General features: G+C 37.4%; 1 protein-coding gene across 4 annotated transcripts in view; it reads left to right on the top strand.

Annotated features, from left to right (window-relative positions):
- Window positions 1-23,984, top strand: part of TET2 (tet methylcytosine dioxygenase 2) — a 132,237-nt gene that overhangs the window by 20,903 nt on the left and 87,350 nt on the right. For all 4 annotated transcript variants that reach the window (XR_014813270.1, XR_014813269.1, XM_084973288.1 and 1 more), the window contains exon 2: window positions 15,170-15,315. The gene's annotated coding sequence lies outside the window, so the exon portion shown is untranslated. The remainder of the gene's footprint in view (window positions 1-15,169; window positions 15,316-23,984) is intronic.

The following is a 23,984-nucleotide window of genomic DNA, read 5'->3' as shown; positions in this document are numbered from 1 at the left end:
CTAAAAAAGGAAAACCTTATCATCATGTTAGGTACAAAAACGGCTTTTGACAAAATCCACCACCCATTTGTAATAAAAACTTTACAAATGAATAATAGGGGGAACTTAATTCAACTTGATAAAGAACATCTACAAAAACCTGTAGCTGGAGTTCCCATCGTGGCTCAGTGGTTAACGAATCTGACTAGGTACCATGAGGTTGTGGGTTCGATCCCTGGCTTTGCTTAGTGGGTTGATGATCCGGCATTGCCATGAGCTATTGTGTAGGTTGCAGATGTGGCTCGGATCCTGCCTTGCTGTGGCTCTGGCGTAGGCCGGTGGCTACGGCTCCGATTAGACCCCTAGCCTGGGAACCTCCATGTGCGGTGGGAGCGGCCCTACAAAGGTAGAAAGACAAAACAAACAAACAAAAACCTGTAGCTAATATCACACTTAATGATGAGAAACTCCAAGTTCTCCCCCTAAGAGCAGAAACAAAGCAAGGATGTCACCCCTCACTGCTGCTTTACAACATAGCATTGTACTTGAAATCCTAGCTAATGCAGTAAGAGGGGAAGAGGAAATAAAAGGTATTGAGATGGGAAAGGAAGAAATAAAACTGTCTTTGTTCCTGCATGACATGATCTTCTTTGTAGAACATCTGAAATAATTGACAACAATAATAAAAATCTCCTGCAACTAATAAGCATCTGTAGCAAGGTTATAGGGTACAAGGTTAATGTACAAAAGTCAGTCGCTTTCTGTCGGTGAGGGAGATTAAGGGGTGCAAACTTCCAGTGGCAAAAAAGTGAGTCAGGAGTATGAAAGCACAGTGTGGGGAAGATAGTCGGTACCTGTGTAGTATCTTTGTATGGTAATGTATTATAACTAGATAGTGTGGTGATCAGTTTAACAACACTGTGTTGTGGACCAGGAACTAACATAGTGTAGGTCAATTACTTCAAAAACAAATAAGCAAATTCATGGGAAAAGAGATCAAATTTATGGTTACCAGAGGTAGGGGGTTGAGTGAGGGAACTTGGATGAGGCAGTGAAATGGTACAAACTTTAAGATAAGTACTAGGGATGTAATGTACAACATGAAAAATATAATTAATACTGTTGTATGTTATATATGAAAATTGTTAGGAGAGTAAATCCTAAGCCTTATCACAAGAAAATTTTTATTATATTGAAATATAGTTGATTTATAATATTGTGTTAGGTTCAGGTGAACAACGAAATGATTCAGCTATATATATTTTTTTCAGATTATTTTCCATTCTAGGTTATTAAAATATTGAATAGAGTTCCTTATGCTATATGGTAAATCCTTGTTGCTTGTCTACTTTGTATCTGTTAATTCCATACTCCTAATTTATCCCTCTCTCCCTTTCCCTTTTGGTAATCATACTGTAAGTTGTCTATATCTGTGAGTCTGTTTCTGTTTTGTATATAGATTCATTTGTATTATTTTTTAGGTTCTACATATAAGTGATATCCTATATTTATCTTTCTGTCTGACTTATTTCCTTCTTATGATACTCTCTAGGTCCATCCATGTTGCTGCAAATGGCAGTGTGTGTATGTGTATCACATCTTCTTAAACCAATTGTTGATGGGCACTTGAGTAAGTTTCCATGTCTTAGCTATTGTAAATAGTGCTGCTGTGAACACTGAAGTGCATGTGTATCTTTTTGAATTAGAGTTTTCATCTTTTGGGAATACATGCCCCAGAAGTGGGGTTGCTGTATCATATGGTAGCTCTATTTTTACTTTCTTAAGGAACATTCATACTGTTTTCTATAGTGGCTGCACCAAGTTACATTCCTTTTTTTTTTTTTTGTCTTTTTTTTTTTTGTCTTTTTTTTTGTTGTTGTTGTTGTTGTTATTGTTGCTATTTCTTGGGCCGCTCCCGCGGCATATGGAGGTTCCCAGGCTAGGGGTTGAATCAGAGCTGTAGCCACCAGCCTACACCAGAGCCACAGCAAGCGGGATCCGAGCCGCGTCTGCAACCTACACCACAGCTCACGGCAACGCCGGATCGTTAACCCACTGAGCAAGGGCAGGGATCGAACCCGCAACCTCATGGTTCCTAGTCGGATTCGTTAACCACTGCGCCACGACGGGAACTCCCTGTTGTTGACTTTTTGATCATAGCCATTGTGACTAGTGTTAGGTGATACCTCATTTGGTTTTGATTTGCATTTCTCCAATAATTATCAATGTCGAGCATTCCTAATTATTTTTTCTATTTCTTTAATTTTGTATCTGTATGATATCATGGATGCTCACTAAATTCATTGTGATAACCTCATCACAATGTATATAAATCAAATCATGCTGTATACCTTAAACTTATCAGTGCTACATGTCAGTTATATCATAGTAAAGCTGGAAGAAAAAGAAGTCAGTCGCTTCCTGTATAACAGCAATGGGCAAGTAGAATTTAACATTGAAAACATATTACCATTTACATTAGTACCCCTCAAAATGAGATACTTAGGTATAAATCTAACAAAGTTTATAAAATATGTAATATCTACAAATATATGCAATATCTATATGAAGAAAACTATAAAACTCCAATGAAAGTATAAAAAAAATAAATGGAGAGATAGCTCGTGTTCTTGGATGAGAGGACTTAATATTGTAATAAGTTACTTCTTCCCAGTTTGATCTATAAGTCCAATACAATTTCAGTAAAAATCCCAGCAAATTATTTTGTGGATATCAACAGATGGAGTCTGAACTTTATGTGGAGGGAGAGAAGACCTAAAATTCAAAAGCAATATTGGAGAACAAAGTTGGAGGATTGACACAACCTGAGTTCAAATCTTACCATAAAGCTACCACAGTCAGTACAGTATAAGATTGTTGAAAGGATAGACAAACAGATCAATGGAACAGGAAAGAGAGCCCAGAAATAGACCTGCATAAAAATAGTCAGCTGATCTTTGACAAAGCTAATGCAATACAATGGAACAGTTTTTTCAACAAATGGTGCTAAAATGACTGGACAAAATGGATCTAAACATAGACCTTATTCTCTTTACAAAAATGCATTCAAAATGGATCATAGACTTACATGTAAAGTGCAAAACTATAAAACTCCTGGAAAATAGTAACACAGGGAGAAACCTAGATGATGTTGGTATGGTGAAGACTCTTTAGATACAACACCAAAGACACGATTCATGAAAGAAATTATTTTTAAGCTGGACTTCATTAGAATTAAAAACTTCTGTTCTACTAAAGTCACGGTCAAGAGAATGAGAGTACAAGCCACAGACTGGGAGATAATATTTCCAAAGAAAACATTTGATAAAGGACCGTTATTCAAAATATACATAGAACTTTTCAATCTGTTAAAACAATAAAAATGAATGACATTTTAAAAATGGACAAAAGACTTGAACAGACACATCATCAAAGAAGTTATACAGTTGGCAAGTAAGCATATGAAAAACTGTCATTAGAGAATTGCAAACTAAAACAACAGTGAGATTCCACTACACGCCTATTAGAATGGCCAAAATCTAAAACTGAGAACACCAAATGTTGGCAAGGAAGTAAGGCAAAAGAAACTCTTCATTCATTGATGGTGGAATGCAAAGTGGTAGAGCCACTTTGGAAGAAAGTTGACCAATTACTCACAAAACTAAATGTACTCTTACCATACAATTCAGTGATTGCATTCCTGGGTGTTTACTCAAAGGAGCTGAAAATGTATGTCCACACAAAAACCTGCACACATAATGTTTTAGCACCTTTCCTTGTAATGGCCAAAACTTGTTAGCAACCAAGATACCCTTCAGTAGGTGAATGGGTAAACTGTGGCATACACACTAAAAAGAAATAAGGCACTGGAGTTTCCCTGTGTCTCAGCAGGTTAAGGATCTGGTGTTGTCACTGCTGTGGCTCTGGTTATAGCTGTGGTACAGGTTCGATCCCTGGGTATAGAGGAACCTTAAATGCATGTTACTAAGAAAAATAAGCTATTCTGTAAAGGTCTGTACTCTGCTTCCAGTTGTATGACATTCTGGAAAAGGTGCAACAATGTGGACAGTAAAGAGATAAGCTGTTTCCAGGGATTAGGGAATAGGAAGAATGTATAAGCAGAAAACAGGATTTTAAGGGTAGTGAAACTAATCTGTAATATAGTGGTAGATACATGTCATTATACATCTGTCAAAACTCATAGAATGTACAAGAGTGATTCCTAATGTCAGTTATGGATTTGGGGTGATAATGATGTGTCGGTGTAGGTTCATCAGCTGTCGCAAATGTATCTCTCCAGAAAGAATGTTCATTGTGGGAGAAGTTTTACAAACGTGTGGACAGAGGTATATGACAACTCACTGTACTTTCCACTAAAGAGTAGAGTGAACCTAAATCTGCTCTAAAAAATTAGTTTAATTTAAAAAATGTAAAGCAACCAGAAAAAAAACCCTTACATTTATAAAAAGCTAAGCAGTAAAAGTATTTCTTCTTTTTCTTACCTAGTTACACTTGGTAACTAGTGTTTTTAATTCAAGTCCTCTGTTAACACTGGGTTTTCCAATGTGTAGTAAGGGAATAATCTAATATCCTTCTTAACTGACTTGCAACCTTACTTGCAGTGAACAGTGAGCACCAGTCCTTTGTAAAAAAGGTGAGTAGAAGAGGGCAGAGGAGGTGTCAGAAGGCAGTCAGTGGGCAAGATTCAGTGTTCATGATACACAAAGACTACCGACCAAATTCACGTACCTCCAGACTCCATGCCTTTTCTCAGAGAACTGAAGATGCAAAAGTTGTCTTTGGTTTTATGTGAGGATTTCCCTCCTCATCAGTCCTCAAAAATTGAAGGCTCTGTATCCTCTTCATTTAGGAAATGAGTGCTTATAATAGAAAGTTGTTTTTAGTCATCTGTTATATTTAGATGATTTATGTCACCTCTGACCTGCTTTCTGATAAAGCATGACTTCATTCATGGCTCTGGAGATGACCTGTGTACACTGACCTGGCGTAAACCTAGAGTGTTAGTCATTTTAGTGACAGTTGTTGGAGAGATTGACCTCCTGCTATAAGACTGTACACTGAGGTTCTGTAAGCAGCTGCATTCCTAGTGAGACCTGGTTAAGTTTATCCCACTATTAATTTCTTCAGTATTACTCATCTTTCTCAAAAAGAAAGGTTTTTCTAGCATGCACAGTATCTGGCTTTTAATGGCTACTGAGCTGAAATAACATGCATGTATTAATGGTTGCTCATTTGTTTGTTTCCCTTCTCTTTTTTGACTCATTCTTGAAGGTTAGAGTAGTTATGCCTTTCTGCAGCTGATAATTGACCTTTCTTAGAAATGACACTTTCACATCTCCAAGTGTATGTGGAGTTGTCTGGAGTTAATGCTCCAGTTTTCATTTAGCTTCTCATCCACTCCCAGTCAGTGGAGAATCAAGACATTCAGTATTGATTTCTATGGCCAATGAACCCGAGTCAACTTGGCATGAAGAGCTTTTCCCAGACATTCCTCTTTAAAGGCAGAGTCAGTGGCTCCTTTTTTCCCCAAACTCCACTTTGTTCAATGATTTTTAAGTGGTGATTTTATTCTTTCACTTCTAAAAATACTGTCCCACATTCCAAAACCTCCATCATTAACACATAGAAGGAAGTAACATTGTCACATTCCTGCTCTTTTCTGTTATCATACTTGCATGAATGAGTATAAAATATATTCATGCATGTTCTATAATTATTGGGCTTTTTGTTTTAAAATATATAGTTTCTTTGCTTTACAAGGGAGCTAATTTGTTCTTACTTATTTTAGAGGCTATTTTTGCACTCTGGGATATCATGGCACTCCAAAAAAAAAAAGTTCTGAAATTTTAATATTCACCATTTGTCTCTAGACATCATCACAAACGGTACTTCCTCACATTTTTATTGGTATTGCTCATTTATCATTCTTTATAACTCAAATCCTCATATTTATTCCTCCATATTAAAGTTGTTTTCCCTAACTACCTTGTGTCCTTCTTAAATTTTCATTTCTTGTTTGCCTCTATAAAAGCAAGTTTAAAAATAAAGCCTCTGATGCCATTAATCATTATTATTATGCTCTTTATATTTCTACCTGGAATATTTTAAAGCCCTTAAAGTTTTCATCATTAGTCCTCCTCTCTAAGCTATGCTGTATATGCTCTTTGGCCAAGTCTTTTGTTTTTTTCTTTTTTTGGAGTGTATGTCATGTGTGTCTGTGTGGTTATGGTTTATAAACTCTCAATTTAGTCACGATTAATATGCTTTTAGAAGAGCTTCTTTTTCTTAGGAGTTTCTTGATGATTTTTACTTTGTCATGTGATGAAAAGTGTGTGACAAAGTACTGTAGCAAAGTAGTGTTTTCCTGCTTGGTTGCACTCATCCGTTTTAGAAGACCTGGTAGTTGACAACCAACTCCTTTTTTATGTTGGTTTCTACAACACAGAGGTTGCTAGGTGACTTTAATCCCTTTCAGCAAGAGAACAATCAACAACAATAAATTCCTGCTCTCTTTAGATGTGTATATTCTACCTAGAAGATCTAGCAAATAAAAAAAAGGTTTAAAACATTTTTTTTTAATGTGAAGTTCTATATAGACCCTCAGCTACATCTCTGGAGCATGGCATCAAATGTTTTTTAATCATGCTGCCATTTCTTCAACATTGTGATCTGCTTGTTTTGTTTTTTGTTTGTTTTGAAGTATAATTGATTTACAGTGTTGTGGTAGTTTCTAGTATACAGCAAAGTGATTCTGGTATACAGCAAAGGTATACAGTGTAGGTATATATGTATTTTTTCATATTCTTTTCCACTATGGTTTATTAGAGTATATCTAATATAATACCCTGTGCTATACAGTAGGACCTTGTTGTTTATCTATTTTATATGCAGTAGTTTGTTTGAAGAGGGATAAATTAGGAGACTGAGATTAGCAGATACAAACTGCTTGTTCTTAAGAAGTCAACTTCTAAGCAGCAGTAGGTGTAAACCATCTCCAAGAAGTACATGAAAATCCAGTTTAATTTGAAAATTATAATGTTATAAAGACATTATATCATAATTTTGTTATTAAAATATCTGTTTTGGATATATTATTTGTTTATATGTCTCTCCAGTCTTAAGTGTGATTGAATACACAGCTCTTTGTACTAAACATTTTCTTTATTTAGGGAGAAATATATTTACATCCTGTTACCCTGGTGACCACTTGGAAGTTTAATGTCATATTTTAATTTTTAAATAACTTCAATATCATAGACATCAAGTATAATTTTGAAAATTAAAAAATCCCTTTCATTTTTAAGTTTTCATTTCTTTCAGCAAATTTTCCCATGTTTCTAGCTACTGCTAAAGTTAATAGTTACATTTCCTCCAATAACAAGTGATGCATTTCCAAAGACTTTTAACAGTTGCTTAATGCCTTAAAAAAAATCCTTTATTTAAGAATCATACAAATATCCAGAGCTGATATGCAGCAGGTGTACATGAGTGTGGCTGTACTGATGGTTATCAAAATATTTCCAAGAGAATTCTGCTGCCCTCTCTGAGACACTGTGGCTCCCTCTCCATGACTCCCTCAGCCTCCCCACAGTCCTAAATCTAAAATAATAATATTTGGCCCGTAGGTGGCCTCTCAGACCCTCCTTCAACACTATGGCCCATGCTTCGACATAGCAGCTGTTAAATATTTTGATTGTCACTCATGTGTAGCAAGAGAATCATCATTTCTTTGTCTTGATGTTTACTAAACTGTTTTTGAGAATGTATTACAATAGAAGTATTTTATGTCATGTTTATAACACCTCCAATTTTGTAAAATGTATAATTTGCTTTTAGCAATCCAGGTAAACATATGGGAGTTTTCCTATATGTTCTGAAATCTTTCCCATGTACTATTCTGTGTTAAGGAAAAAGATTAAATTAGAGTCTTTGGGAATTTTGCGGAGTTTTCTGCTTTCTTTTGCCTTCTTATTGGAAATAAGTTCTGATGAAATATCCTTGTTTACATTTTTAGAATGAAAATGTAGATAGTATTATAACTGAAGTAATATTGCTTTTTAAAAAAGTGATGTATCAAATGTTGGCAGTTTTATGGTATAAAATTTTGTTGCTAGCTCATCAAGCATTACAGATTTTCTCACTGATCCTTTGGTGTTTGTATTGATGTTATTAATGTAATGGCTCTAAACTGTAGCTCGTATGACTTACAGCATCCTTGTATGAAGATATTCTTTGGGTTATGCATCATTTATATAATAATTAATTATTAAAAATTCCTTCTTTTACTTCCCATCTGTCTTAAAGAAATGGGAAGGTGGGGTTAATATACACATAATAATTTTCTTAAAATATAGGGAAAGTGAACTCATTTAAAAAATATCTAGGTTAATATTAAAAGATTTGAAGCAGCTTTTCTATAAAGCTTTTGCAGTCTACCAAGTTACTGATCCTCAATCTGTGGCTGTTACAAATGGATGTAATTAGCAACTCAAGTCTTGATGAACCAAAGCAGTAGCCTCATTATTCTGAAAAACCTATTACATGGCTTTATTGTATGAAATTACCAAATCTAAAGGAATAGAATAGACCTTGTAAAAGAATATTTTGAAATCAATAAGCAGTATGATTTATCAGTTTATAGTTTGAGAATTTTTCATGATCACATTTGTGTGTGTGTGTTTTAGGGCTGCATCTGTGGTATGTGAAAGTTTCCAGGCGAGGGGTTGAATCAGAGCAGTAGCTGCCGGCCTACGCCACAACCACGGTAACGCAGGGTCCAAGCCACATCTGCAACCTACACCACAGCTCATGGCAATGCCAACATTTCATTTTGTCACTATTAACCCACTGAGCAAGACTAGAAATCAAACCCACATCTTCATGGATACTAGTCAGATTCATTACCACTGAGCCACAATGGGAATTCCCCATGATCAAGTCTCAACTATGTGAAGCTATTTATTTATTTAATTATTTATTTATCTTTTCTAGGGCCACACCCACGGCATATGGAGGCTCCCAGGCTAGGGGTCTAATTGGAGCTGTAGCCGCCAGCCTACACCAGAGCCTCAGCAACGCAGGATCCAAGCCACATCTGCAACCTACACTGCAGCTCATGGCAATGCCAGATCCTTAACCCACTGAGCAAGGCCAGGGATCGAACCTGCAACTTCATGGTTCCTAGTCGGATTCTTTAACCACTGAGCCACTATGGGAGCTCCAATATGAAGGTATTTAAATTAGGATAATCTTGTGAGAATAATTTTGTTCATGTTTTTACACCTTTTTCATTGTGTAATATCTCTTTTATTCATACGGGTGTTTGTTTTATCTCTGTCAAATTAGTGTCTAAGTCATAGCATCATAATGCCTCCAACTTGGTTTGGAACGGAAAGAACATAATTCAGTACTTTATAGGAGCTCCATGAATGGTGCAGCAGAAACAATCCAACTAGTGTCTGGATTCAATCCCTGGCCTCACTCAGTGGGTTGGGGATCCAGTGTTGCCGTGAGCTGTGGTATAGGTTGTAGATATGGCTGGGATCCTGCATTGCTGTGGCTGTGGTGTAGGCCGGCAGCTGTAGCTCCAATTTGACCCCTAGTCTGGAAACTTCCATGTGCTACAGGTGTGGCCCTAAATAGCAAGAAAAAAAATGTATAGACTTCTCTAATCCTCAGTTTCCATAGGTGATTGTCTCAAGATTATGGAGTAATGGAGGATTATTGGCAGAATTAGAACCTGAGATGGTTTTGTACTTGGGTTACTTCCTAATTCCTTAGTTTGCTTATGGATTTATGAGCATTATGGGTGAGAATTTTCTTCTGAGATTCAGCTCAAAGCCTAGCTCCTGATAGAAATATTGTCCTGCAGTCAACCATAGAAATTAAGTCACTAATACCTAAAGTTCTTTGTGTGGAGGAAAAGAAAACATTAAAATAGGTGCACACATTTTTTCTTCATCTTATTTCTCCTCTTTGCCCTTTCCTCTCCTCCACTACATAGAATTTCTAGAAGGGATCCTCAAAATGCTTGGATGTTGGCAATAGCAGTTCTATTATAGAGAATTATGTTTCTTATTTTAGTGGGTGAAATACAAATTATACCCTCTATTGACTTTTCAGAGTTAAGACATTGGGTACACCTCCACTGGTTTATAACAGCCTAGTCTCTGACCAAAGACATTGGGTACTAGCACATGTCAGAGTGTCATAGAAATATTTGCATTTCAGATGCAAGAAATTATATATGATTGTTCTGCTTGATTTTTCTCTTTTATTTTAATGTTGATTTTCCATCTTGATTTTTTAATTTTTTTTGATTTTTTAAAATCATCTATTTCCTCATAATTTTTGTTTGCTTCTTTTTAAAAGTATGTAAAGTGATCTGATAATCTACAATACACACAATACCAAGTGAATTTATACCTGTAGCTATCCATTTCTGTCTTTGGTTCTTAACTTCTTTGTGCAATAGAAATACTATGTCATATAGTTTATAACTGCTGGCTAATATTTCAGCTTTGGCAGTTTCAGTTCTAGAAAGGCTCTTCATTAGAAACAACCTTGTTTGGTGTGTATATTTTTTATCTTAGTGGAATTTGTTCTGTAAACACTTGCTGAATTTTTCCTTGGAGTCACCACTTTGTCTATGTTAGGAAGAGCAGGGAGTGAGTATACATGAGGACTTTAGTTTTCTTCTTAGAGTTTTAATTACTGTAGTTTCTTTTTTTAATAGGCATTAATAGAACAGCCATTGCTGCCAAGTAGCTGACGTTCTGAAATAGCACTTCCCTTTGGGTACCTTATAGTTGGGATCATTTACTTGTAGATATGAGGGGTAGAGAGAGAGAGTGCTGGAGAATGAGCCTTATCAGGGTGAGGGAGGGGGAGAGGGAGCAGAACTGATTTGTGAGGATAAACTGCCACAGTCAGTAACCTCTGTTCGGTGACCTTCCAGTCTGACCCCATTTAGGCCTGGAGGAGGTTTACATAGATCAGGGAAGGAGCCAAGGCAGCAGGACAGGAAGGGAACACCTCTGGGTGGAAAGCTTTGAAGAGACATGCAGTGAGGGTGGTCAGTAGCATGAAGGGGAGAGGAAGGACTAGACCTTGCAGGACAAGCATAGTGCCCTGTTTCTGATGGAAGTATTTAGTGCTTGCTTGATCAGTGATGGTCCATCTGTTGAAAGGATAATGCATTTAAGACCTCAGAGAAAGATTTCTATACACAATGCCTAGTGTGTGTTGATATATACATGTTTATAGGGAGAGTGGCTGGTTTGTAAAGAAAAGTTTTGTTCCATTTTTGAAGGAAAGCATCTGCTACTAGGATTTGAAATACAGAAAAATTTACCTTTCACCAAAATGAAATATATTCTTCATTGAATCTCCTACAGGCTGTTGGAGGCTGTGATGCATGGTGGATAAGAGCACAGGCTCTGAGAGAACGGCCACCCACAACGTGTGTGCTAAGGAACATAACTGATAGCTATTTTTATTGTTACTGTTATTTTTTCCTCTACATTCTGCGAGATGTTGCAGAAAGACATCCTTTTAAAACACAGTGAATAGTTAATGAAGATAAAATACCAGAATAAGCTTCAATTTAGGAAAACAAAAGAAAAATCTGTCTTGAAACATTATCCTTAGAAAGATTGTGATTTTTGACCATAAGCTTCTTTCATTCAATTAAAAATGTAGATATATGTGTGGGAGGCTTTCATTCTTGAATCAATCAATCCCTCACTCCTCTCTCTCTCTCCCTCCTCTGCCCCCTCTCTCCCTCTCTCTGTCTTTCTCTCTCTTCTCTGTGGCTCTTACCTTAACCCCCCTGTCTTTGGCAGCAGTTACCCTTCATGTTTATTCTGTTATGCCTTCTAATTGATTTTTTTTCCTTAAAATATTAGTATATCATGTCAGAGGAAAGACCCAATGTATAAGGAGACTAATAATGTTTTACATTTTCTTTGAGATTGTATACCAGAGCATGCTAAATAGTATTATTAAGCTTCTCATTCAAATCAGGTACCCAAGCACCTGAGTTATCGCCGTATTGATTCCTGATTGCTCTCATGCTGGAGACTTTCCAAAAATGAACAAAGCCAAGGTCATTGACCATTGAGGAACTGTGTTCTCATTAGCGCCTTGTGGTCTCTTTCAAACAGAAAACAGGAAAGAAAGTATTCCTTCCTCAGTGTTTGGTCCATAAATTGCTAACCCCAGTCTTAGGAGTCTAAGCATATAGAGACAACGATCCTCTTCTAGTCTTACCAATGCTGCTTTGACCTTTTCTAAAATCTTGGGCTATTTCATTGTGTCCACCTGTAACCTCTTGATAATCATTTATCTGGAATGCGTGGATTCTTCAAATCCATCGTGTCAAGTTTATTTTATCTTTTCAAATTCCCTTGTAGAATTATCTCTGATTAACACCATCATTCTTCTAGGCATCCAAACTCAAAGCTTTATTACCATAATTGAGTCTTTTCTTCCTACGTCTACAGTGTTACTAATGTCTGCTCATCTCTCAATCAGTAATATTTCCCTGCTTGATCATTTTATTTCATTTCCTCTGCCACCCTCTTGTTCAGACCTACCACTTTACATCTGAACTACTGCAGCAAGCCAGTATCTTATGTAATGATTTATAACCCCAATAGGATGGCTTAAAACAAACAAAGACAAGTGTTCATGAGGGCATCAAAAAATTGGAACCCTCATATATTTGCTGATGAGGATATAAAATGGTAGAGACTTCATAAAAAAACAGTCTGACGCTTCCCCAACAGGTTAAACATGGAATTACCATATGACCTGCAATCCCCTTCTAGGAATTTTGCTCCCAAGAGAATTGAAAATTTATGTCCATGCAAAAACTTATAAACAACGAATACCCATGTACAAAGCAGCATTATTCACAATAGCTTAAAAGTGTAAGCAGCCTGTGTCTATCAACAGATAATTGGGAAAAGCAAAATGTGGCACGTACATATAAGGCAGAATAGTATTCCATTAAAAAAGAAGGAAATTCTGACATGTGACAACATAGATGAATCTTGAAAACATTGTGCTAAGTGAAATAACCAGTCACAAAATGATGAATAAGATTCTGCTTGTATGAGGGACCTAGAATAGTCAAATTCATAGAGACAAAAAAAGTAAAATTGTGTTTGCTAGGGGCTTGGGAGAAGGGAAAATGGGGAGTTCTTAGTGGTTACAAGTTCAGGTTCAGAAAATGAAAAAGTTCTAGAGATGGCTGGTGGTGATGTTTCCACAACAGTGTAAATGTGCTTAATGCCACAGAACCATACATTTAAAATATGACTTAAATAGTAAATTTTATGTCACATATATTTTCCGTAGAAAATGGCTTGTAAATGAATGTTAGCATTACTTATAATACTCCAGCTGTAGAAATAACCCAAATATTCACCATGAATAGATAGAATGTGGTCATCTCCACAGTAGGACATTACTCAGCCCTAAAAAGGAATGAAGTACTGATACACACTAAAACATAGGTGAACCTTAAAAACATTATGCTCAGTGAAAGAAGTCAGAAACAAAAGTTTAAATTTTTCATGATTTCACATATTTGAGCTATCCGGAATAGGCAAATCCATAGAGACAGAAGGTCAGTTAGGTGGAGGAGGGATGAATGAGAACTGACTCCTAATGGGAACTGGATTTATTTCAGGAGTGATGAAATTGTTCTGGAATTTGACAGTGTCAGTAATGGCACAACTTTTTGAATATGCTGAGCCCACAGAATTATATGCTTCAAAAGAATAAATTTTATGGTATGCGAATTATATCTCAATTTTTAAAACCCCTGTATTTTAATTCACAACTTTTATGATGCCATGTTGCTAAAGAAACAGCACGTCCCATTCTCAACTTACTATTTCTTGCTTTGTAACTTTGAGAAAGTTAAGTGACCTCTCGTCTTACTCTGTAAAATAGGGATAATAGTAACTACCTCTCCAGATGTTTGTGTTAACTGAGCTAACATATGTAGTGCTTCTAGCACAGTGTCTGGCATTTACTAAGAACCCAGTAAATTTACTAGGATCTCTTGGGACATGAGCCTTCAACAGCTTCCAGTACTATTTCAGATAGTATTTCCAGATAGTCTGGAAAATGGCCCAACTCCTTTGCCATTTTACCAATATGCTTTACATTCTGGTTTAGAACTGTGTCTCCAGATTCTCCTAATGCTCCTTTAGAGAAATCCTTCAATTAGAATGGGCTTTTTAGTCTTCCTTAATTTGTTTTGCATATTCTTACAGCTGTGACTTTTCCTGAAAACAGTGCCTTCTCCCTACGCTCTATTTTTCTCTGGATTTCATCCTGCCTCCTAAAACTCAGAAGAAGCCTTTCCTCATGCATTAAACTTTTTCTTATTTAGGTGTTTGTTTGGTTGCCTCTAGTTTTTGTGGCACCCAAGATTTTCACTACATCTTTGACCAGGGAAGTCTTCCTTTGGTTGTATTTTTAAAGTATTTATCTTATTATGTGGTCTTTGAAAGTATGTGTCAGCTAAATTAAAGCCTCTGCATACAGGGGCCACACATTATAGTGCTTTACATTTTCCACAGCACTTAGCACATTGCCTTGATGTAATATATTCAAGAATAAACATTTGCTGTTAGTGCTACATCTCAACAAATACAAGGACTTAAACTAATGATTCTCAATCCTGGCTGCACTTTAGAAATACCTGGGGAATACAAAATCATTTTAGGCCAAAAAATCAGTCTTTGAGCATGAGGCCTCAGCCTCGCACCCAGGTGATACTATTACAACCAAGTCTGAGAACTGTTGGATTCAACAGATGAAGGAACACAAGCCACTTGGTTGCAAACCTAATTGATTATCACACCTGATTAATTAATCAGGCTATAAGGTTCACTGATGTAGGCACAGATGCTTTGGATATTACAAACTGCTCTACACCTATTGGACAATATACTATGGTGCAGTTGGGAGTTTCATTACTTTGAGAAAGATCCTCCAACCCCCAGTTTTTTCACAGCCAATGGCATGGTGGAAATATCTAATTATAGTCACCTAAAACCTTTAAACTCTACGTAATAGCTTTCCTACCAGATGTACATGCCTTGTTCCTTTTTGCTAGCTTAAAAATATTCAAACTCTGTATCTTTTCCAGGCTGGCCAACATTCAGCAGCAGACCCTCTCAAGATTGTCTACCTACCCTCACTCCTGTTGAGTTACCACGCATGGAAGCAGGAGATGGGCACAGCAGCAGCCAACAGGCCATGATCCAGGAGGAGCAGTGAGGGACAGAGCTGCTGGTAAGACTCTGGGGACAGTGGCACTTGTGTGCAAGTCTAAGTTTATTCCCAGTTTAATGGTCAGTCTCTCTTCCAGCCTTCAACTCTTAAGTTACTCTGTACTCTCTCAAATACCTCTGTGCTTAGGACATATAGGCTAGTTTTTAAGGTCTATGGATCCCCTTAGGTTGTGTACTTTTATGTATATACATTTCATTTTTAGGAGAAAAGGAAGATTTTTATCAGATTTATTAATGTCTGCCATTTAAATGAAAGAAAGATAAGAACCATTCAGATATAAAGATAAGCATGGAGAAAGGTGCTATCTTGAACCACTTGTCACTTTATTTTTCCACTCCATTCATACCTCACCTATGGCCACTTTCTCGCAATCTTGTTGAGGACCCCCCAAAAAAGTGTTATTTGTTGTTATTTGCTGGTCTAAAAGTGGGCACCTCTTGAGCCTCGGCAGCTGAGTTTCACAGCAGCTTGGCTTTGTAGAACTAGCAGAGAACTCAACTTTAAAATGACATATCTCAGGAGAGCCTACTTGATTTTTCTGAAAATACAAATACAAGTGCTGATGAAGAGAAAGGCACTTTTTTCATTATATTCATATAGTTCATGTCACTGACCTGCTGATGAGTGTCTCAATCTGAAGGTTTTTTTTTTAATATCAGATCATTATCATTTACATAGACATATAGAAGTAGGGAATTGATGTATTTTTTTCCCAAAAATATTTAAGATGAACCTTAGGATGAGCTCTATATACTTTGCTGGTACTATGAGCCATTTAAAATTGTAGAGGTACTGTAGGAAAGAAAATGCAAGTTAGCTAAAGAAAAAGAAATATTAGGCTTTTTTTTTCCCACACCTGTAACTCTTTAGCAGGTAATTCAGCTTCAGTTTCACTGAATCTTGTTTATGCATTCAGCATGGCAAATCTTCTAAAAAGCCTGTGTAGCTGTAATCTCTGCCCTCCTTCCTGATGCCTGAGGGTATAAGTATCCACTCTGCCACTTGATACTTCTTAGAGTCTGACCTGGTGCTGAGAAACGCTTTCCAGTGTGTCCTCAGTTCAACTCCCATGATTCCTGGATGTTGCCATTTTCAAGACACAGAGCAAATCCATCTGCCTAGATTACCTCTCTGCCGTGGGCATTTTAAGTCACTGTGTAAGGGAAAGAGAACTCAAAACAGTGGTAACTCTCAGAATGAAAAATTTCCCCTTGCATGTTAATGTTTTTAGAGTAATCATTGTCACTGAAAATAGACTTCCTCTTTCCCCTCTCATGCTGGAAAATCTTAGGTAATAATGAATAAAGCATTCTTTGCTTTCCCCCTCCTCCCTTAGTGGATGCTTTACCTCTCACTGTGGTCACTGTGGCTACTCATTCTGTACTTGGCCTTAACATGAGAACTGAGACATGGTTTTTTTTGTTTTTTGGTTTTTTTTTGCTTTTTAGGGCTGCACTTGTGACATATGGAGGTTCCCAGGCTAGAGGTCATATTGGAGCTACAGCTGCTAGGCTACACCACAGCCACAGCAACACCAGTTCCGAACTGCATCCGTGACCTACACCACAGCTCACGGCAATGCCGATCCTTAGCCCACTGAGAAAGGCCAGGGATCGAACCCACAACCTCATGGTTCCTAGTTGGATTCATTTCTGCTGCACCATGACGGGAACTCCTGAGACACGTTTTTAAGGTAAATTTTCATCTCTTTAGTTAAGTCATAACATGAGTCAGAAGATTTTCTCTTCCTGAAGGGCAGGTAAATAGGAAGAGCAAAAGTTTAAACAATGGTGTAAGATAAATTACTAACAAGAAAACAGGACAGGAAATTGATATATTAGCTGTTATTTAAAAAATACATTTTCAGGTAACTCTTGGAGTATTCCCCTCACAGCCAAAAAGAATCTAATTTTGCATTTAATTTTTACAGTTGGTTAAGCTCAGCTTAGGACTTATTTTCAGTAGTAAATGATTCAAGGACTTATTTTTAGTAATGTTTATTAGCTGTATGTTCTTGGGAAAGTTATTTAACGTCTTTAATCCTTGTTTTATTTGGCAAGGAGGAAAATAGGTCAGAGTTAAATAATAGAATTACATAATATTTTATGGATAATATGTGCAGGACCTGGCACATAGTAAGTTCTCAGTTTTATATTAGCATTTGTTATTATTATTAATCACTCTTACTAATACTGCTTTTACTTTTTTAATTGTGAATTCATTCAAAAAGTATTTCTTGATTACTTATCAAATCCAGGAACTAGGATGCATTCATGAGCAAAAGAGACAAAAGGCTCCTTGCTTGTTGATAGAGTGGGAGGCAGGCATAAATAAAAGTGTTTAGTATGTTTAATACCAAGAAGTTGGAAGCATAAACATTTTGGCAGAAAAAGGAATAGGAGGTATGATGAGTTTGGAATTGGAGTAGTCAGAAAAGACCTCATGATAAAGTTATTTTTTGAGTGAAAATATGAAAAAGGAATACACACGTACTATAAAGTTACATTAGGGAAGAGCATTGGGGATGAGAAATAGCACAAAGCCCCAGAGTAGTAAAAGTCTTTCCAGAGTGATTCAGAGAAAATCAGAACATTTTAAACAGCTTAATCACATATCACTAATAAACATTTACCCAGGTACCCAAGCAGGTGATACAGATAAGAACTTCGGAAGTTCAAAGAATGGCAAGGCCCATCTAGACTTAAACAGATAGAGAAGACCATGAAAGAAGGTGGCAGGTTATAGTCTGGGTCTTGAAGGTTAAGAAGAATTTGGATAGTGAGTAAAAGGGTACAAACATTCAGTTGCAAGATGAATAAAGTCTTAGTATCTAATTTATAACATGTTGGTATCTATAGTTGATAACACTGTGTTGTATGACTGCAATTTGCTAAGAGAGTACAACTTAAATGTTCTCACCAAGGGAGTTCCCTGGTGGCCTAGTGGTTAAGGATTTGATGTTGTCACTGCTGTGGCTCGGGGTTGATACCTGGCCTGGAAACTTGTGCATGCTATGGAAATAGCCGGCGGAGGGGGGGGAGTCCTTACCAAAACAAAACAAAACAAAACAAAAAAACCCACCCTAACAGACAAACAAAAAGCACCTAAATGTGTGAGGTAATGGGTATAGTAATTAACTTGATGGAGAGATTTCTTTTACAGTGTATGTGCCAATTCATCATATTGTGTACATTATAATTTTTGGTTTTATTTGTCATTTATATCTCAATGAAGTTGAAACAAAAAAGTTCTAGGAGCTCCCACTATGGCTCAGTGGTAACGAACCCAGCTAGTATCCCTGAGGATTCAGGTTCAATCCCTGGCTTTGCTTAATGGGTTAAAGGATCTAGTTGGCATGAGCTGTGGTGTAGGTCATTTACGAGACTCAGATCCTGAGTTGCTGTGTCTGTAGCATAGGCCGGCAGCTACAGCTTACAGCTCCTATTCGACCCCTGGCCTCCCAGGAACTTCCGTAGGCTGCAGGTGTGCCCCTAAAAAGACAAAAAAAAAAAAAAATCTAGTTAAAATTATTTTTATACAGTTTACAGTCTCATAGCCCTTACACTGTCAGCCATAACACAAATAAATAGTAAGGAATGACATCCTGGTGGAGGGGAAACAGCATGAGATGGAGTGAAATAAAGATGTTGGCTTGGGGAGTTCCCGTCGTGGTGCAGTGGTTAACGAATCTGACTAGGAACCATGAGGTTGCGGGTTCGGTCCCTGCCCTTGCTCAGTGGGTTAACGATCCGCCGTTGCCGTGAGCTGTGGTGTAGGTTGCAGACGCGGCTTGGATCCCGCGTTGCTGTGGCTCTGGCATAGGCCGGTGGCTACAGCTCCGATTCAACCCCTAGCCTGGGAACCTCCATATGCCGCGGGAGCAGCCCAAGAAATAGCAACAACAACAACAAAAAAAGACAAAAGACAAAAAAAAAAAAAAAAAAAAGATGTTGGCTTGGAAGGCAGAGGTGCACTAGGAAGAGGGCAAGGGCAGGCAGCCTCGTACAGAGTTGGCATGTAGTGGGAGGGAAGTTGGAAAAATGGGTGAGGTCAGTTTTTTAAAACCCTCAGGCCAATCTAAAGATTATTACATGCTATTGTATCAAAATTGAGGAACAACTGAAGCAGTTAAGTAACAAGGTAAATTCAGTTCTTTAGCAATATTATTATGCTGACATGTTTAGAGGAATAGGGAGTGAAGTTGAGAAAATGGGTTATAATAATAGAAGTGAGGCAGAAAAGGGAAGAGAGATTAGATAGATTTATAAGAAAATGCATGACAATTTAACTGCTAATGCACACAGGAAATTAACAAGTGTCAGAGTTTGCTCTTCAAGTTTTAAATTGCCAAATTAAGTGTGGGCCTTATAGGAAAGAGGGAAGTTGGGGTACCCAGAGATGATACATGACTTCCCTAAATTCATGTCACTAACTGTCAGCAGAACATGGACTAGCTCCAGGTCACCATATGGACAGCTTCCTGTCCCCAGGTCCCCATGCCAGCACTGCCGTAGAAAGTGTTGGTGATTTGTATTTTGCCAGATTGCTTTTAGAGAATAGAGGTAGAAGGTTTGGATTTGTCTGTTAACAATGTCTTGTAGCATTTTTCTTTTTTTTTTTTTTTTTTTTAATTTATTTATTTATTTTTTTTGTCTTTTTTTGTTGTTGTGTTGTTGCTATTTCTTGGGCCGCTCCCACGGCATATGGAGGTTCCCAGGCTAGGGGTCGAATCGGAGCTGTAGCCACCGGCCTATTCCAGAGCCACAGCAACGCAGGATCCAAGCCGCGTCTGCAACCTACACCACAGCTCACGGCAACGCCGGATCGTTAACCCACTGAGCAAGGGCAGGGACCGAACCCGCGACCTCATGGTTCCTAGTCGGATTCGTTAACCACTGCGCCACGACGGGAACTCCGCATTTTTCTAATTAATGTGGACATTTTTACCTTCTCTTGTGAAATAGATCTAAGTTGTCTAGAAAAGGTCAAAGAAGCATTGGTAAGACTAGAAGAAGGTCATTGCATATGTTTGTATATGTTTAGATTCTCCCAACCATAGTGATTATTAATGTTTCCTGAATTAAAATCTTTCTATCTCTTCAGTAGTTTGAGATGAAACAGATATTTCTGTCATTGTACATTTTTTTTCTGTTTATTTTTCAAAGAAAAATGCCTTTAGTCAACTCAAATTTAAGCCATCACCTAGATTTTATTTTATTTTTTTTAACTTTTTTTCCAGGGTCTCAGATGTGGCATTGGAAGCTCCTAGGCTAGGGGTCCAATATGAGCTGTAGCCACTGGTCTATGCCACAGCCACAGCAATACCAAATCCAAGCCATTTGCCAATCCTTAACCCACTGAGCAAGGCAAGGAATCGAACCCACATCCTCATGGATACTAGGCTGGTTTATTTCTGCTGAGTCATAGTAGTAACTCCCTAAACCATCACCTAGATTTTAAAATTAAGACTTCAAATGTCCCTTTCTTATAGACCAGTCTTGTAAACTGAAATCCATTGTCATTGCTCTTTCAGTTTATCCTTTGAGTCATAGGACTTAAAAATAGACCCTAGAAATCTCTAATGCAGTGTTCTTCAAACTGCACTCTTCAGATCGTTATTTTGTTACCCTTCTATTTGTTATTAAATATTTTATTTTTAATAAAACTTTTTTTAGTAAAGGGGCAAAAGTGTACTTAAAAGAGTAAATTTTACTTTTCTATTAACAAAAATGCTACAATTCTTGTTTCGTATATTTCTTTACACTCTCCATTATACATGCCACATTATAATACATCATGACTAAACTGTAAGAAAGCAAAACCTTTGTTATCTGTGGTATCTTGTCTCATATGTATGTATATAAGGCCCAGTTTGGTCTTTCAGTCTTGCTATCCCAAGAAAGTGAATTATGGAAGACTATTGACATTCTCGTGGGATTCTGCTGAGAACTTTGGTAGTCCCTAAATTCACAAATAGCACTACAACCTTTTTGGTATGAATGTCTGTTCACATATGACATGGACTTTGACTTTGGAACAAGTTAGCCATGCTAAAGTAGACTACACCTTATGAAAGTTATTTTCACCGTTCTTGTGTTTCGGTTTCCTCATCAGAAAGTAAAGTATTGCTTGCCTCTATTGATCTCATAGGATATTTTAGGCATAAACGAGAGTCTTGGTGCAAATGAAGAAAAGTATTCTGAAAGAAAGTTGCAATGCAAATAGAGGCACTAGAAATGTTTACCCATCTTTGCAGATGTTAATCTAACCAAACCTTTCTCTCCCAGTATTAAATTAGTTTGTTAATTCAGCTTCTTCTTCTTCTTTTTTTTTTTTTTTTTTCTCTCTTTCCTTTTTAGGGCAGCACCCAGGGTGTGTGGAAGTTCCCAGGCTAGGGGTTGAATAGGGGCTGCAGCTGCTGACCTAAAGCACAGTTTGCAGCAATGCCAGATCCTTAACCCATTGAGAAAGGCCAGGGGTTGAACCTGCATCCTCATGGATACTAGTCAGATTCTTAACCTACTGAACCACAACAGGAATTCCACTGTGGGCTTTTTTAAGTTGAAAAGATTGAGTGAACAAGTGATAGTTTCTGGGAGGATCTGTGATCATGTAGTTAATGTTGTATATGTATAAAACACTTTTGTAACTTTCAACCAAGAACAACTATAGTCCTTGAATCAGTGGTGGTTTTGGAGGGACCTAAAAAAAAAAAATACTTGGCCATCTTTTCCAGATCTTGAATCCCTGTCACACTTGAACATGTACACAGGCATTTTTCCTTGTATTCTCTCTGCTAGCTTGCTTCTGACTTCACTGAGGACATTGAACTTGTTCGGAATGAACTTCTATAACTTTTTTTTCCACCCATACTCCCAAATTCAGCTTATTCACATCTTTACCCATTCTTACCACTCTTAATTTCCTTTTTTCATGAATTAATAATTTCCTAATTATTTCCTTTGCTTCTATTCTCCCCCACCCCGTGGTCATTTTAAAGTGCTATCATTTGCTTATTCTTAAATGCAGATATAACCATGCATACCCCATCTAATACTCTTTTATGGGTTGTCCAGCTTTGTTAAAGCAGTGGAACCCCCACCCCCACCCCTTGCAGAGTTTTTACAATTAAAATGGAGTTCATCTGGTCAGTGCAGACAAGGATGCAATATGGGGACTCTTTGGGCCACCTACCTACCCCCTTTTCATCCAGTGGGGCCCTGAACAGCCATGTGAACCCTTGTTATCTAAAGGACTCAGTTTGGAAAACCATTGGCCTACAGGAAGTAGATCAAACTCTCTGATATTCCTGATCTGGCTCTTGCTTACTCTTCAACCTCCTTGTCCCATATTGACTGTCCCTCAGATTGTGTGATGTAAATGTTCCTAACTCTTCATAGGTCCTGAAAATAACATTGTATCTCACACTTTCAAGCCTTTGTGCTTGGGGTTCCACTCTTGGTTAACTGCCCTCTTCCCTTAAAGATTCAGTTCAGGTTTCTCATCAGCAAAACCTCATATTTGTGGCATTGCTGTCTTTCAGATACCAGACTTACTGTAGTCATGTGTGCCGGTGTTCTCTATAAACTCTGAAATCCCTAGGACAAAGGCTCTGTCTTATCTTCCATTCCTAACATATTACACGGTATTTGGTTACATAGTAGGCACTTAATCACACTCTTCCAAAGAAGGAATTCACTTTGTGATCATATCTTTTATTCTTCTTTGTACCCTCTGGCTCCATCTTAAAATAGATACAGCACCTGCCCATTAATTGGGGGTGGGGGAGGAACTGGGAGGGTAAGTGTCTAGGCATGGTAATCTTCTATACAAAGTTACATTATTTCAAAGCTGGAACCTTAGAGATACTCAATTGTAACTAGCACTTGTATAAGTAACATATGATGTTTATATTTTTTCCCCTAAAGTATCCTACCCAAATTATGTATTACAGTTGAGATTTGTGCTTTTGTTGGCTATTTGGGGAGACCTTAGGGATATCCTAATTCTGGTGGTATTGGTGAACATAAATGTTTTACCACAGGAAGAGAAATTTGACAGCTGTTGTAGATGGTATATGATGTCTATTGGGTGGTAATTTTGATGAATAAACACACTCAAGACCTTGTTTGGTGAGACATAAATGCAGAAAATGTTTTGAAATTTCCAGAAAAGGTAGTGGATGATGTATTTTCTGACTAAGCAGTATTTTGTTTTGTTCTGTTTTTTTACTCTCAGGTAAGAGGAGGAAAGTGGTCAGTGTACTTTGGAACACAGGCTTCTGTGGGAGGCCATGTTTTTGGCAGTGCTGTTCAGATGCCTTGTGATGTTATGAAGACATAGCTAGGAATGTGTGCAAGCTTGCAGGGCTAAATCAATGTGCTGGATATCTAGAGAGCATTTTAGGAAAGACCTCTGAGCTCCAGGTTCCCCAACCAAACAGTGAAATGATTATTAAAATCCATAGCTTCCCACATCAAATGCAGAATGGAATACTTGGGCATTTAAAATGTATTTCACTTAGAACAACAGCAAAAGTGTATAACCTTTGTTGCATATTTATTAAAAATATAAAACCAGATGGTCTCAAAAAGATGTTTTCCCTTGAATAATGTCATACTTTTCCATTGAATAATGTCATACTCTTTAAACTACTTTTTAATTGAATT

Source organism: Sus scrofa, chromosome 8, assembly GCF_054392235.1.
Source record: "Sus scrofa isolate SSC_HxYL_T2T_F1_AM1 chromosome 8, Sscrofa_HxYL_maternal_Yorkshire_Landrace_v2.0, whole genome shotgun sequence".
Classification (NCBI taxonomy): Eukaryota; Metazoa; Chordata; class Mammalia; order Artiodactyla; family Suidae; genus Sus; species Sus scrofa.
This window is presented reverse-complemented; position numbering and strand designations above follow the sequence as displayed.